Consider the following 17,074-nt stretch of genomic DNA (forward strand, 5'->3'; position numbering starts at 1 on the left):
CCGTCCAGATTTCTATACCATTGTTTTATCGTTTATCATCATTATTATATGGCCCAAGATAGGAGTTAACTTTAACTAATACTGTCTTCCATTAAACTCTTCCCTGGACTATGCAGCACCAGTTGCTTAATGTCGAGCAATTCGGTGGTCTTTCCATAAACTCCGTACAACCGACGTTGTCCTCTCACATGCGGACTTATTAAGAATTAGCCGCTTTGCAGTCTTCGAGTACACAATGGACAGATATCCGAGACGTTGTATTTTGATATATTTGACGGCGACTGTAAAGTATATTATTATATTATTTCACTATAAGGACAAAATACTTTTGCAATAGAATTAATGAACTGACTGTCTCTCTTGTTGGGCTGTTCAAGTTCATAATGATTAATGACTAAGTTTTACGCGCTCTAGACTTGAACTACCGCCACCGTCCACCCTTTGTTTTAATCTCAACCCGGGCGTCCAAATTTAAGCCAACCGGCCGACCGCCGCTTAACGATCTCGGCCAGGACCGGTTTGTAACCCCTTTGAGAAATTAGGGTGAGTCAGCCTAGATGTTGTGTTCGTTAATAAAGCGGAATGTGCGCCAAACGCCCGATTTATCCGAGACCGTCCCGACACGCGTCGCCCCGCTAAAGCCGGTCGCCCTCCCGTTTCGTATGCGCGCCCGGGATTAGCCTGGGCGACCGATTGAAATGCTGGCCCTGCGCTCTCGTCGCTTTATTGTGTAACTTGTTTCGCCGTTTGTCGGCGGCGCGCTTTGTTTTTAATTTTCGCCTCGGGTGGGTGTTCCTCCGTTTCTCGTTTCGCATGTGGGGCGCGCACGGCACGCGCGCGTATATCGCGCCCAATTAGCGTCGCGCGCCCGTCGAAATATCAATTAACGCGCTCTGCGTTATCTCTCGCTTGAAGCGGGGCGAATTTGAATTTTATATCGTATTATAATAGCGCGTGTCTAGTTGCTACTAAGGTTCGCTTCAGACTATAAGTCAAATTTATATATGCCATAATTTTGGTGGCAGAGGTGGAGGCGAGGTTGATACAAGAAACGACAGTAGAACATCAAATACAATGAACGACATTTTTGTTTGATAGTAAATACATGATGTTACGCAAATTAGAACTCCAACTAAAAATGACAAGATGGCGACCCTGAAACATATACAGTAGACCCTCCAGTTACTTTTTGTGTGAGCGAACCAAAGGGAGAATATCTCACCACAAGCGCCTGATTCATACGTACGTATTGCAAAAAGTGTATGAGTATTTTCTAGTCTCCCAACTACACGCATCCAAATAGCACGTCAATAAATTCATTGTATTATATGCAATAATGTGCTAAGATATATTTAATTTTGCAAAAGCCATGGTGATGATTATAATATCTACTAGTCAGCAGAATACTTTATAATTTATTTTATGTTTTTAAAGTAATGGCAAAAAAAATACATTTTCTACCAGCAGTTAGTGTTAAGGTGTAGCATGTAAGAATCTATGATATATACCAGATCTCGGCAACCTTTTTTGGCTGCAGGTCAAAATAATTAAAATGTGACTGTTAAAAAGACTATTCGGGTCTGTGAATATTTTTGGTCCTAACAACCATATATGTGGTCTAGTCGTGACATCGTAACACGTTAAAAAATGATATTTGCAGAATTTAAATGGGTTAACTCTATAATACCAACATTATCGACCGATTTACAAATATCAAAAGCCAACTTCAACCATAATGCTTTTATTTATTATATATAGTCAGTATTTCTTCTCAAAAATAATTTATAGAGAGTTTTTCGAAAAAATGCAAAATGACGATTTCTCATTTATTCGAGAATTACCATGACATATTTTTTACTTTTAATTAAATAAAATAAAATAAAATAAAATAGTAGTTTAAATTCGCCAAATTCACAACTGCATACAGAGCAGGTAGTGAGAAAAGGGACTGATATTTCTGATCAAAATTTCGAGTTTTATTACTGAGTAGGGATTACGATCAGCAAATATTTCGTTTCAACTTATTCGGAGATAAGCAGTTCATCAGAAAAATATTAATAGCAAGGCTTATTGAGTAATTATCATATTCTTAAGTGCTTGATAAAGATTCGTTCGCCGGCAAAAGTCAATGTTTTCATGTAAATGAATTATAAATCATGCGATAAGATGTTGTATTTTTTCGAAAAATACGAGGGAAAATATCATGTGATGAAAAGCGATCGTTGAATAAACATGCATTACATATTTTAGTCAGAATGATAATATTATCTTATATAATAATTTTGAATAAATTAGTGATAAATTATATTATCTAATATAATTAATCTAATATAATTTACGTGCATAAATATTGACCCAAATCTTTGTAAATAATATCAGTAAAAAGTACATATAATAATAAATATATACTGAATATTACATATATTTTTTATTTGAAATTTTCTTAGAAGCGCTAATTATAACAAATTTTGTGTCTTACAAATGAAGTGCTTGAATATATTTTAACACCAAACTGATATTTTTAATGTGTGTATGTGTACTTATAGGCGTAGTGCTAAATTTTGCTATTTTTACTCAATCACAGTTATTTTTATATCTGACCGAACGAAGCGGGGGATGTTGGAATCCCATTATTTTTTAGCATATATTTGTTGTAACACACATATTCATATAAATATTAATTTATTGAATAATGTAATAATTAAAGGTCACAAATATTTTGTAATAATTTTTATTAATATATTTATATAAATTTAGCCAAGCTAAGTTAAAAAAAATTGGTAAAAAAACATGGTCTCAAAGTGCATAGTTTGATAGATAAGTAAATGGTTTTAAAAGGACCTTTCTTCTCAGTTCGGTCCATTACAATGTCTTGTGTCTGAAAAGACCTAAATATTTAAGAATACGACTTGACGGGCTTTCATTTGAAGTTTGCAAAGATAGCAAGTTAAAACCAAAAATATAATATCATGTTAAATTACATTAAAATAATAACGTTTGAACCCCCTCATCTTTACTGCGCCTTGTACAAAGTGTACGTTTACGTATATATATATATATATACATATATGCGTACCCAGGCTTTACATTATGAATGGTTAGCAAACCCTCCTCCCTGGGCACCTTCAGCGCGATGCGTGTCTAAGTATGATTATTATTAATACGCGAAACCCGGCTCAAACGATAAAACCGTACCCGGTTCTACGCGAAGATATTACGCAACGGGAGTGAAGGATTAATTATGATATTGCTCGCCTCTTTCTCTCTTTTATTTTGTTTTTCGGTCCGATTTTTTTTTTAATTTTTCACTCGTCGCGTTATCACCCCCTTCAGAGTTGAACAATTTTATGCGTCTTCTATTTATTTTCCCAACCCTCGGGCGAGGGTCTGGGGGGGGCCTTTTTATTAATGGACGCTTCATACGGGAAGACACGCAATTAATTGTCGCTCGTTTGGTCACTTTAATCGCGTGATCGCGTTTACTTTTCGACTCGTCAACGATGCGATAATTGTCAAGACGACGCGGGCGCCGGGGTAAATTTTGCATGAACCACTTACAGGTTTACGGTGGCACTAACAGGTATGGCCGCTGTGTTTTATGGCGGTCGTAAACATAACATTATACTCTTAACTTACGTATAAAAACGACACTCCTCTCCCTCTCGGTCGGTTATAACGCGGCCCGATTCGTATTACCTCCTCGCCCGAAAGTTACGACGTTTCGATTTGAATAACGGCCTACTCCGTAACGATAACGATCGAAGTAATTTTTCTCGAATTTATCGCCGCTCGGTTGTTTCATTCTTATTTTTCTCTCGACACTTTTCCGCCCAAATTAAATTATATGAATATGCTGAATCAACTTCGGTCGGCTAAGTACCGTTTGGAAACTTTGCGAAACTTGGCTCGTTTCCAGCGGGGGCGCGAGAAGAATTTCGCTTGTTTTCGTCTTTTATCGCGGGGAATCGTTTAAAATTTTAACGCTAGCTCGCAACCGAATTTCTTAATGCAGTTTTATGCAGACGAAATTCTGAAAGGCCGAATTTATTATGTATGCACTTTCGTCACGTTGCGCTTACAAATTCGACCCGAAAGAAGCTGATAAAAACGTATGTGTTAACAGAACTGTGCAACAATAACACAGAGTGGATTATTTAAGATGAAAATTCTTATTCTTTTTACACATTATTCGATTCTCGAATTAAAGAAGGAATTACGTATCAAACTATATTGCATAGTTTGATATTAAGTGTCTTCTTCAGCAAAACGTGGTTACTCATGTTGGCATAGCTTGAAAGACCTGGGTTCAAATCCCGTATATACCATAGTGTTTTACAATTTATATTATCGTGTCTTAAAGCTCGAAGTAAGTGACTATTATATAATTATAATTTCGACTGATCATCGTAGATCAGGTTTTCCTAGATTTCCTAATCTATCGTATGAATATCTTAAATAAAATTAAGCCTGGTCGTGCATAATAACATGTATTGATTGTATTGCAAACTACAATAATAGTTAATAATTAATAAGATAGTGTCTCAGTACTTACTCAATAGTTTTTTATTTTGTTATCCCCGCTGTAATGCATTAGGTTAACGCGTGTCATGTTTCAATGCAATATTTATAATAAATAAATAAATTTTCTTGCAGCGAAGAAAGCTTTCTTTAGACGTTTCCTTCGTTTCATCAACTTTGTAATTATTTTGACCCTCGCCCTACCTTTTTTGCCAAGGGTCATTCTTTTGTGGTAATGTCTTATTTTTGATGGGGGAGCTGGTTTTGCCACTACTAAAGAATACAAACCCGACAGTATTCTATTACCGAATACCGCGAAAGTAACTTCTAGTGAATACAATATATTATATATGTATTATATATGCGACTGTGTGTATTATCATCGATTGATTGCTCCCGAAGTTGCCGATCTTTCTGTGATCGAGATAAAACAACCCTAGACTGTCCTTAAAAAATACATAAAGCATAAAAACCTCTTATTTTTTTACAGCTAATACAGTACCGAAATTTAACTATAAAGTACAAAATATTTTGATTGAAACTCTCATACGTCATGAAATTGCACAGTATGTGCGGAATTATTAGTTTATTATAACTGTTTTCAAATAGCTACGTCATATTCTTCATTTGTTTCATAAGCTTTAGACGTCTTAAAAAATATTAAAGCATCGTTTTTGTAATTATTGGACAAGCACTCAACGTGGGGGCCTTATGCAAGCTTTCCCTAAAGCGAAGGTTTGGAAGTAAAACTAATTATTACGCGATTGGCTCTCATTTTACCTTATCTCTCATTCGTACAAACTTCCTGGAATGACCATTATAAAAAACAATTACTCATCACCAATCGCACGCCAATTAAACTCATGTTACATCGTCGCCCGATACTAACATTTTTATTATTGTATACGTATCCCGATAAATGATATGTTTTATACAATAAATTGTCCGGCTTCTAACTGGCTGCAAAAGTCATACGCCGTCATCTACTTTAAAGTATATTTTAATAAAAATATTTTTAGAATTTATTTATTTGCTTTTTATGATTACCTTTTTTTACACAATTTTCTATACTATCATTGTTATTTTTTCTAATAACACGGTTTTTTAAAATCAGGGAACCAATCTTAAATTTTTCTATGTATTCTATCACTTTTTTACACGGTTTTTTGTGGAACATATTCACTGTATAAAAAAAGAGTTGTAGATGTAATTAATTTATTTATTTGACACTCATTCAGAACGAGTTTTTGAAAACGGTTTTAGAAATATTAATCAAAATATTTCACGGTTTCAACGCTATTTGCTCAAACCCTGGTGTATCTTCATATAAGTACACTCCGCCACGAAACCTTGCAGATTTACGCTGTATTGCTCGTTATTTAGGTTCATACTTAAACTCATAATAACGGCGTGTGCTACATCTAACAGTACTATAGTAAAATGTTATATAAAATATTCGAATAGATTTGTGGTAAATTGTGGACGTTTTTGCCTGCTAACGCAGTGATATAATAATTGGGTTACAGATAAAATTCGGACTTTCTCCCCTGACGCCTACGCTGGTCATAAAAGTTACACACACCCAGGTCCACAAATATAGATAAGATTTTATTTCATATCATACTTTCCTAGTCTTCAGTCTGCGAGCTTATAACAATAAAGCATACAGAGATAAAGTCGGCCTTATTTTTATAACACGATCGTTTTCTGCTATTACAATAAAACCGAATCGCACCGGCACACTAACACAGCGGTTGCCGAAGTGGAATAAATATTTCAACTCTTATTGCGTACGTACTTTACATTTTTTATTGCACTTAAAGTTGAAATTACGCACGCGGAAAGAAAGACCGACTTTATTATGTAAAACGTAAAAAGTATTTTTATACGACGGTCCATTACCTCCTAACTGAACGCGCGTGTGTGTGGATGCTTTTATTTTTCAGAAAAAACTTGATATACGACGCGACTTTTACAAATGCGATGCAAATCGTCCGGTGATTTCGAACGGGTCGATAGATATCATCTTCTATCTATATACATAATGTGCGTTCTTCTTTTTTTATTATTATCTCTCGTCGATTTTTACGAGGGACCGGGAAAAGTGGCGCTTTTCGGGTTTTCCACTCGTAAACTTTCTCCGCCGAACTTTTCCCAAATCCGGCTATGGGGAGTAAATTTCGCGCATCGCGGCGATTAATCACCGACGCGATGCCAAAATTAGTCTTATGACCCGAAACGCGTGGAAAAGTGACCCTCGACTAATGAGGTTGCGTTCGCTACAAAGTCAAATTAAAATAGCTAATATGATATTGCCGTCAAAGCCTTTGAAATGCGATAAACAATATGTTCCTAATTAGAAATTCGTTCAACGACTAATTAGCTCTATTGCCAAATTTACTTGCACTTATCAAATTATATTGATTGGGATTTTAAATATATAAATACATATTGTGTGGTGCGTATATAACTACAAACTATATAGTATCCATATGTTTTCAGCTCGGAGGAAAAGCATAGTTATAAATCAATTTTATTTAATAATAATGTTTATTTTTCACCGCAGCTTCTCGGTTGTTGTCGCATGAATATGCATATGATAAAATTCGTTATAAATAACGCCGAAATTTAATTAATCTCCAGTGCCTACCTAGTCGCTATGGTTTATATGCCGCGTAGCGTCTTTTGTCGCTCCTCTTCGGCATCGACGCTCAACCCCACTTTGCTGTAATAATACAAAATACAATATAAAATGTACGTCGCGCCCCGAACGGGGACACAATCGGACGCCATGATTGATGGCGGTGAAAAATGTCCGGACGGCCACGTGAACCATAAATTCTGCTTGATTGCCTTATATTTTCAGCGAAATGGATGTTAAGTCCTTTGTCAGCGTCGGATAATTCTATTGCCGTACCCAACCTCCGCGTGAGTGTTTTTTGTGCGTCTGTCGAGTCGAGGCATTTAAAATACGATTCGCGCTTTTGTCAGTCAAAAACCCTCAATGGCGATAAGTCATACAATGGATTTTGTAATTTCATAAAAAAAATGCAAAATGTGAATTGAGTGTATTTGTCGTCGTCATCGTCCTAGTGCGATAAAAAGTACGTTTATCTTAAGAACACGCTCATGCGTTTATGATCTTGCACATTAATGCGAAATACAATAAACGGTATAAATAACGTACAGTAGACCCCCCAATAACACGGTAAATTGGGAACGTGCTATTTGGGGGACTAGAAAGTGTTCATACATTTTTTTGCATTACGTACGTACGAATCAGGCGCGTATGGTGGGATATCCTCCCTTTGGCTCGGGCTCCCAAATACATAACACGTCCACAATATACCGTGTTATTTGGGGGTCTAAATTCTTATATTTAGGGGTTTTAAATTTTTCGTATAGGGACGCGAGCTGTCTAATTGGAAATAAATTTTAATTTATTGTTCGTTTAATTTTTGTATCTGTATATTTCAAATTGGTTTATAACTATTCATGGCTAATTAAGCTGTTACTAAATAAATAATTATAAAGCACAGATTGAGGTATTTATTTATTTTATTAATTTATTTAGCTAATACAGCTAATTGTTTATACACTAAACAAATTTAATCAAAATATACACATAAACATGAGCAGACTATAAAAAATACTGATATTCACGAACATGTTTCTTTATTCCTGCTACCTTTTTTATTTTTGTGGATTGTCCTAGGAATATTAATATACAAATTCACTATTATTTTTAAATTGCTTATTTTTTGTATTAAATCTATGTACATCTTTATTTAATATTAAGTACTTTTGTAACATATTATTTTCTAACTTGTGTATAAATACTAAAACATTGATCTTCAATATTTCTTGAACATTCAACCATTCCTATCTATCGACCACACTTCCGCAACTAGTAAATCTATGTTTATTTAAAACTGCTCTCATTGCATTATTTTGTAATTTTTGCAACATCATTTTATCTAATTTATTATTTATTAAACATATCTAATATTGTTGCACAATAATTAAAATGGGACAATATAATTATAATTGATCAAATAATATGGTTATTGGTGAAATCGAAACCCTTACTTTTATAATATTCGTATCAACAGTTTATTTGAATACTGCTTTGCTTGTTAACATGTTTAAATGTTAACGATGTTTGATATTTGAGTACTGCAAGACATTAAATAAACATCCAATTAAATATTTTTATTTACCCGTACATATTCAGCTATATGTGCGCCTTATCGCGTTTCAATAACTCAACTCGTGATAACCGAGAACAGTTCAAATATACTCGTCATATTCACTCGAAAATGATCTCATTTTATGCTAATTACACGCGTCTGTGTATACGCACCGTTTCGAACGGCGAATCGTATTACGGTACTGCATTATTCCTTAAACGCGGCCGCGTTTTCATTTTTGCCTCTATATACATATTTTTCGCTAAATAGGAAATTACGGTTAACTCACCGGCGACAGGTCTAACGAGCGGTGCGATGCTAACTGTTTTCCGCGCGTCTAAAAATACGCATTATTATGTATTCCGTCCGGAATAATAGCACGTAACCGGCGGATTAATTAAAAATAATTTCGCCTCGGACAACAATGGTCGGAAGAATTCCGCTCTGGATCTCTTTCGGGCCGACAGAATTCAATTATCTCACCTTTGCCCTCGTTCGTTTTCGTCGAGTCTCTCTCTTCCTCCCCTCGGCTACGGGTGGATAGTGAGTAGTGATGCCCTTTCGCCTTTGCTCCGGCGAAGTCGTGAGCCTCTGGAGGATCACGTCTAGCCTCGGGTGTAGCGTGTTCTTATACTCGCTGCTGCCCATCTATTTACAAACAGTCCCGCCGCGGCATCGAACTCGACATCGATGACCGACTGGTACGCTTCATCTGGCCAGATAAAAGGTCGCAGTCGTGCCTTTTCAATTGTAGCTGCATTTCCTGGTAGCTTGACTATACTATAATGTGGGCTATTCGTATTATCTTCAATATACACGATGTCTAAAATAACTTCCTTCTAGCTACGAACTCTTGATGATTATGCTTAAGAGAACTTTTAAATCAAAGATACGTCAGTTCGAACATTAAAATCGGCTGCAACAAATTCTGTGCCAATTTAATTGGCCACAAAACTAGGCGGCATTAATTAAGTAAAGCCTAAACGCTGCGAACTCCGACGAATCGACAATTCTGGGTCTTAATTGGGTCTTAAAATAACATTTGATACTTTGAATACGTGTGATTATTGACAGCTGTCTGATTTATGGTGCTGCCAACATAGGAAACTATTTGTAGAATTGGACCTTTCTGTATATATGTTACATACATATATGCAATTTTCAGTAAAAATATACATTCACTGTAACATGCATGTTGTACAGTGAATGTGTAGTTAACAGTAATATTATTATTTTACTAATATAAATATAATTTCACTAATTAGGCCAGTGAAAATGTATCAAATAATTGATTTATAATCAGTGAAATTGTATTGTTACACTTATATACGTTCGCGTCATTTTAACATACTGTCGTTGAAACGCAATTTGACATTTGCGAAACGATCATTTGATGTTCAAACCCAAACCTAAATTAATTAACCAAACTCAATTTGACATAATGAAATTTGAAAAATAATATTTGGTTTTAGAACTTTCATTCGGTGAAGTTGGGCTTAGTAAATTTCTTTAGAATAGGTTTGGGTTTGAACATTATGTCCTTAACCATTTAGAGTACGCTCGGGATAAGGATTCCGGTTTGTTATTGTGTGCGTGAACTGTGTGGCTCAAAACAATTTCGCTCAGAATATTTAATTTTTTTATTTTAAAAGAAAATATATGTTTATTTAACATACATACATCTGAGCTAAGTTGGAAATTTCAACGGACAATTAAAAATATATTATATAATCGAAGAAACCAGACATTGATGTCATTAATTAAATATTTGCAAAATTCAAAATCTTTCACTAGTCAAAAAAATAATGAAGTCCTTAGATAATCTTGAAAAGCAAAAAGATATAAAATGGTGAAAAAAATTATTCGCAGATTGTTTAATGGCTCGATGACTCTATTAAATCATTAGAATTCATTGCATAAATTTAAAAATTATCATTGGCGCAACGATAAGAATAATAACATTTTTAAGCCTTACAGAGAATAGTGTAAAAAAACCAACAACGTACGGATTAATGGAAAAATAATTAAAATATTTTAATCCACGGGTAAGAGAACGAATAACTTACAGTGTATATTGAAGCCTTGATATCAATTAACCCAGATATGCCCAAGAAATTTTGTTCTCTTAAAATTTCATTTATAAATAAAAAACAGTGGCACGAGTTTAGTGACCTACCCATAGGACAGTGGGCATATCTGGGTCTTAAACCAATATTAACACAAAATTATTTAAATGAAATCACTAGAGAATGTCGAACTTCTGTGGCACACTGCACTTTAATGCCGAATACCAGCGTTGACGAATCAGCGACTGTCCTTAAAAGAGAAAGCGAGACAACGAAGTACACGCTACATCGCTTCTCCCTCTCATATACATGTACACGCACACAATAACGAACCGGCATCCTTATCCCGAGCGTACTCTAGCAGTTGGATTTTAATGAGGAAAAAGTGTTTAAAAATTGTGTTTTTTTTTACATTGAATTCACATATTTTTTTTCCACAAAAACATTTAATTCATATAAAAATTCTAATAAAATATAAAAAATAAAAAAAACTGGCATATATTTTTTACATTTTATTAGATTTTTTTACACTTTTTTTTACGTTGTATCTTCGCAAAATTTCATTACTAAGGCATTGAACTGCATATCGATTAGTCTCAGTATTTCCGTATTAGAAAAATATTCAAAATATGTGATTTTTTTTGAAACGAAATTCATTATTTTTATTATTTAAATTTTAAAATACATCGGTAAAATTGTATTGCTCATTTATTGGTTCGGAAAAGTAGAAACACCATTTTTATTGAAAATTAGTGTACTATAATAAATTGACTATTCTGATAATAAATTGACTGCAATAACTCGGACTAAATATTTTAATGGACATGCACATGTTTTTTTAAAGCATGCAATGGACGTTTCACGTCTGACAAATGACAGCTTAGAGCAGCATATAATTTCAATAGGACCCGTCAGTGAAATTATATTTTCATCAGTAGTAAAATATTTATGTATATGATTGTACTGAATTACCAGTGAAAATGTATTTTTACTGTAACAGCGTCAGTCATATATTATTTGATTATTAATATAATCTGAAATATGTATTTGGGACTACTGGTCTTGAAAGTGCATTTATTCTGGTACCATCATATGCTCGCATCGGAAAAATCGCCTTTAGTTAAGCACGTAGCGTGCACGTTCATACGAAGCGCGAGTTGTTTGCGCACAAAAATGTATTTACTCTGTGCGCTCGGACCGATGTTTGCACATAGGTTATATTGTCACGTTGACGCCTCGTCTGTCTATCCTTTTTATAATGGTTCCCGGTGCGATTTTCCACCGCCCGGACCGCTTAACCGAGAGGAAGGAGCGTTTTTCGATGTAACGGTCGATAGCGGCCCTATAAATATTCATCGGCTCCGGGTCGGGGTGATCGTCTGGAAGTGTGAGGTGTAGAACTCCTCCTTCTTCCTTATTATATATAGCGGTGTGTATACAACCGAATGATGGATGACCACTCTCGGCCTGATCCGCTCGCCGGTGGCTGGCTGGCCTGGCTGCCCTCCGTTTGACTGATGATCGCTTCTTATCGCCCGCTTCGTACGTCGACCGTCACAACCCGATACTACATCTCGCCGATGTTAATTTCGACGTTTTGCTCTGCGCGCGTGTGAGAGCGTCGAAAATTTCCCCCTCGGCGATGTTAATTAATCGATGCGCATTGTTAATATACATAGGCCTGTGGTGATTGATGGTCGAGAAGTTCGACCGGTTTAAGGTGCTCTGTATGCTAGATGCCCTCGTTTCAATCTTCACGAGTTCGTAGGTGCCGGTCACAAATAGGCGGGAGGGTTTGATGAAAGTATTCCAAACTCTCGTCGGCCCTTTGATCTCCGTTTAACGCGTAATTTGCGGTTCGACGATTCGGCCGTGTCACACTAGTGTGTCTAATTCGAACGATTGCGTTCTTCCCCTCGAACGCGCCCATAAAGTCGCCGGCCAGAAGAGGAATTCACGGCATTCGCTGCCTGCCAACCTTTGACAATCCAATAATGCGAGTTCGCCGAGCGACTCGACGAACACCTCGTCTCTCCACAGTCGCGGAACTTTTGAGGCGTTACAAAACTCCCTTTGAGATAGAGAACGAACACAAAGAAGACGAGGCAGCGCTTTGTTTCGGCGGCGGGTGGTGGGTCGTGTCGAAGTTGTTGTTTATTGTCGACGGGCGGCGCCTTAACCGTTGACATTTTCTTCTACTATCTGACCGGCGACGGTGAAAGACAAAAGTTTTGTGTATCTGTGTGTGTTTGTCGGCTTGGATACCACTCTGATCAATCTCGAAATTTTGCCCATTATGCTGAAGAAAATTTTACGCAATAAGGGTCGATCCGCAGCGATACTCGTATAAACGAGGGGAGGTAGATAAATTCACATAATTGAAGTGAAGTGTCATGTTGGAAAATTCGGGTTTGCAATATATTTTTTCGACTATTCGTATATTTACGGACTGTTCTAGTTATGACAGATTCTTTTATCATAATGAAGCAATGTCTTTATACTTGACAATTGGCAGCTCATAACGAATGTTACATGTATATAATACACACGTAGAAATACATACATCACACTCTCCCTCGCTTAACTTGAAAGGTTCACAATAATGTATGTATTAGACTGCTCCTCGATCAGGTCTCTTTTGAGTACCTCCATTCGCATGGGATCGTTGACGTCTCACCCATGCCAACGAGATGTCCTATAAAATAGGGGATTCGTTAGATCTCAACAATTTTCCGTGCAGGAAAACTATTTGCTTCCCCAGACACAGCTAGGAACGTCATTTGGGGGGGGGGGACAGGTGGGGCATTTACCCCCCCTTAAATTTGCCCAAAAAAATTAATGTCATTTAATGCTATAAAACATCGAAATATTTAAAAACGATCACTGACTGGCCAACTTGCGCCGTCGGTGTCGACATGATTTTATTGCTTTTGACGAGGATTTTTCACTTCTGAGAAGGGATAATTGTTTTTTGCGCTCTCCTTATTGGTTAAAATTCGGTCTAGATATGTTTCATTCGATTCTCACTTATTGTAAGTCATAATATTGTTATACAAAGTTTTAATATGAACGCTAGATAACCGAGCGTTTCCACTGCGACGGTGACGGCATGATTTTATTGCTTTTGACGTGGATTCTATTTGGCATTTGTGACATTTGCCCTTGAATTTTACCAGAAAAATGCGTGTCTAAATTTAATGTAACCACCATTGACTGGCCATTTTTTGCCCCCCCCCCCTCTCCCCGGAAAATGCTGAAATGTTAAAAATGTTTCGCCCACTTCACTCGCCGCTTTGTCATCTAGTTAAAATGACGCCTTCGTATGAGATGCTTTCGGTTTCATAAAATCTTATTTACAAATATAAATATAAAAGCCATTGACGGATTAAGACATTTAGAAGCCGAGTTGTGTGACTTTTGCAGTCTGTTGCACACACAAATAAATATATAATTTATATCGCTGTTGTGAAAATCGAATCGCTCTGGTCCTTGTCTCCTAATATTTGCTAGTCTGGAGAGTTTTGTCGTGATCAATTGTAAGCGAGTTCAGAAGTGATTCGTGTTCGATTGATGAGTAGAGGTACACGTTTTTAGCATTTATTTTTATAAAATTTAGCATAATGACGCTTAGTCATAAATTAGAACTTAAAAAGTTCAATTTCAAAACAATTTCTTATATATTTGCAATTCATGGGTACGGTACAGTTTAAATTATTATAAAATGTAGCATTTTATTCCCAATTACACATTGAGACTTATAGCAAGCAATCGTATATGGTGCTGAATATGAAACAAAACTTACAATGTTACAATATGAAATATCATAATATTTAAGAGTGTCGACTATTGTTTCAGTACACGTAGTAGCATTAACTGTGTCTGAAATATACATGACACCAAATATGCTTTTTGTTCATTTGCAGGTACTGTACCAAGTAAAACTGCAAACACGCTGTCTAATTTTATCGGACGTTTATTTTTGACAAATTCAAAGTGGTTCCTGTTTAGTCCAGATCAAAAGCAATAAAATCGTGCCATCGCAAGCGTTTATATTAAGACTTTTTATAACAATATTACGAGTGAGAGTTGAATAAAACACATCTAATCCGAATTTTGCCCAATAGGAAAGCGCATAAAACAATTATCTCTTCTCAGAAGTCACAAATCTACGTCAAAAGCAATAAAATTGTGGCATTTTTGTGTTTTATTTTATCACGTATCTTTAGCGATAAGTGATTGGATTTTACAGTAATCCTTCGAAAAATCTTGGACAAATGGGGATAAGGCAAATTAAGAGCCAATCGCGTTAGTGATTAGCTCTACTTTATCATTCGAGGCCAAGCCTTTCTAAACGCAATCGTTGTACTTATATATTGATGGCGAAAATAATATTTTGTTCACGATTAACGTGACTGAAACAAATTTAGTAAGTCTAGCCAAATCTGGACGTCTTTTCATAAGAACTTGCGCATGCCTGATCTTAATGAAGTAAAATTACAGCGTATATGTATGTATCTGAAAATGAAGATCGATTGAGTTGGTTAGCATAGCTACACCGTAGCTGTTATATCACAAGTTTTCAAATACGAGACACGCCTTTATATTATTATATACATACACTCGCCTGCAAACGTATAAACGTATGAAGTCTCGGAGATAGTGGCGCGGTTGACGGGCAGGTCTCGCGATAGTCGTTTCGTACGTTATTATTGTCTACACGCGTATTGTTCCCTAGAAAGTCTCATCCTCGCTCTCGTTTCTCCTCGTCTATCGAGGGGAACCGACCGGGGAACTGCCATCCCGGTAATGGCCACTCGTTTCCCCGTTCCCGTTCGCCGCCTGTGTCTTCCTACGACACTCGAATCTCGGACCCGGGTATCTGCGGATATTATCTCGGGTTCATCTCGTGTCGCAGATGTTAGCGCGTGCGGTACGCCCGTTTACCCGCGCGCTATAAAAGGAAGTTGGGCGTTTTGTTTATCAAGTCGGCGTCGCCAGGTGCGAATAATATCCTGATTCCAGAGTGTTCTCGCCCATTAGCCGACGCCGGAAACTTTGCCGCAAACTCTGCGGCGCGTTATTGTTAACTTTGTATTTGAATAGGCGTAATATACGTTAAGGTGTGCGGACTTACCGTTTTATATTATCACTATATCAGCAGATTATGTCAAGCTCTTGTAAAAATTCAAAATCTCGCCGTGAATCCTACATTATCTATAGAAGATCGACTGTCTCGGGAGAACTGTCTAACAACGACTACCGTCGTCTCGAGCCGGATTAGCGGTGAAGGCTGTACATCTACCGAAAGTTCTATTTCCATCTTGATAAATGGCCATTTGAAGCGCGAAGGGGTGTGCCTCCCTTCCGTCAGTGTTTATCAAAACATCTCACTGCGTACACAGCGCTTGTTGATATTGTACAATATCTTTGATCTTCTATTTGAACATCCACCGTTTTTCTGCCGCTTCGGCATTCTTCTAATTGTGTCGTGTTTGATGTATTTATTGCGACGCATCGTTATTTATTTTCAAGTCGGTGGAGCCTCTTCCGACTCTAGATTGATTTATTTATTACAATGTAAGATACGGTTGTCCGCAATTCGTTTTCAATCATTGATAAACACGTATACAGGATTAATACGATCCGAATACAATTAATTTAAACCGTTGACTGTAAAATCTGTATAATATCATTGCGAATCCGTTCCGCTTATTCGCGTGAAGATTAATGTCTCGTAAAATAGATACATATATGTATATATTATTGATTCGCTTTACTGCAATCGCTTCTTAATGAATCGTAAATTAAAACTGCCTGGTTTTGTTAAATCCGCGATTTCGAGTTCGCTATTAGACGCTTCTTTATCTCTTATTTCTGCTATGGTTTTGTTCGCTTTTCTTTTGTGTCAAAAGAAAAGAGACGTCGCGAAACTCGTTCGATGTGATTTTTTTCCGGAAATGACATAGGAATAGTTTCGATGAAACTCTCCGAATAGCATTTTCTTTTTTTGCGGAAATGCTTTATTTTTATAGAGTAATCGAAAAATCGTTTCTCGATTTTATGGTATGTATTGGAAAACCGGTAACGGTAGCAAAAAAGTACCTGTTTAATCCCGATATCGACGGATGCGCTCATTTTTTCCAGTTTTATATACTAAACCATAAATTTATGTCGGTTTGTTTGCGCAGTAAAAGCTTTCGCTGTCCAGATGGACTTTGCTTCGCGTCGAGACCAATAGCCAATATTTTTAACTTTACGCTAAGCCAAAATAAGTGCGCCGCGCTGTTACTTACGAAACTC

The 17,074-nt window shown here is 36.5% G+C and overlaps 1 protein-coding gene across 4 annotated transcripts in view; it reads left to right on the plus strand.

Moving 5' to 3' along the window:
* Window positions 1-17,074, plus strand: part of LOC148228628 (max dimerization protein 3-like) — a 182,375-nt gene that overhangs the window by 139,216 nt on the left and 26,085 nt on the right. The window lies entirely within an intron of this gene.

This window comes from Plectrocnemia conspersa, unplaced genomic scaffold, assembly GCF_051122295.1.
Source record: "Plectrocnemia conspersa isolate PC_06_02 unplaced genomic scaffold, ASM5112229v1 ptg000012l, whole genome shotgun sequence".
Taxonomy (NCBI): Eukaryota; Metazoa; Arthropoda; class Insecta; order Trichoptera; family Polycentropodidae; genus Plectrocnemia; species Plectrocnemia conspersa.